Source organism: Cyprinodon variegatus, unplaced genomic scaffold, assembly GCF_000732505.1.
Source record: "Cyprinodon variegatus isolate N-32 unplaced genomic scaffold, C_variegatus-1.0 Scaffold1050, whole genome shotgun sequence".
Lineage (NCBI taxonomy): Eukaryota > Metazoa > Chordata > Actinopteri > Cyprinodontiformes > Cyprinodontidae > Cyprinodon > Cyprinodon variegatus.
This window is the reverse complement of record NW_015151503.1, coordinates 52,053-53,204: the sequence shown is the minus strand read 5'-3', so window position 1 is coordinate 53,204 and position 1,152 is coordinate 52,053.

Sequence of the window (1,152 nt, the reverse complement as noted above, 5' to 3'; positions counted from 1 at the left end):
TAGTTTTTCTTACATTTGACCAAACATATAAACAATTCAGACCTTCTAGGAGGCTGTAGATTTTATAAAAACTCACCATGACAGGAGACAGCACTTCTCTGGATCTTTCAGTTAGGAGGGTGTGGTGGAAATTAATTTTTTAATCATATTCAATGAACCAAAATAAAAATAAATGAATAAGATCAGTAAAAATAAAAGAACATCCCTGTGGTTTTTCCTTTAATTCAGGATAAATAAATTGTACTGCACATCCTCTCTGAATGCGGTTGACCTTTTCTTGGGTGGCTGATCTTTTGAAAAATAAAATTCAATGCTTCTTTTTCTCTATGTGGAGCTTCTATGGCTTTGAGAGGCAAACCTGAAAGCTTGTAGAATTACAATATTTGTGTTGGTTTAATTACTCCTAAATGCTAATGGGAGATTATTTAACTAGACTGAGTAATAATTATTTACCTTGTGACCAAAACATGGACTAAAACAGGGATTAGAAAAAAGCACCAGGTAAAGAGAAGACAAACAATTGGATATGGTCCTACATTCAGTCTCTGCATACAATAATTTACAAAGACCAATATCCTAGTCCAGATGAGATGAGATAAAAATTAAGATGACATACCTTATAACAACTGTCTTTTTTCAATATCTGGCACAGTGTGTTAGCAGGAGTCCAATATTGCAACACTAGGAAAGTTAGACGGACAACTTCTGTGTTCAGCCTCAAGGGCATATTTTATTTTTAGTAACAGGCAGAAAGCACTTCCAACCATCTTCAAAAGTATAACGTCTCTTAAAACAGATCAATAGCACCCCCTTGCAGTGTGGAATAGGTAAGTACAGAACAGAGTACATTCAGTCGGTCATACATATATGTCAACACTCTCACTTATGAGTGACTTGTATCCTGTACACCCCCCTTTTTTTCTTTAACAATCAGAGTAAACAGAGTTGAATCAGAGCATTTCACAGCACATACAGAACTTAACATATTTACAATCCCTCAGATGCTTACACCAAACATGACTTCTGTAAGTAGAGCAGAAAAAAAGAAGAAAAAGGAAAAAAGAAAGGGAAAAAAAGGACAAAAGATGAAAGAAAGAGGAGATAGAAAGGAGACGATGACAAAACATTTTCAGTCTGCTTCATCACCTGTAA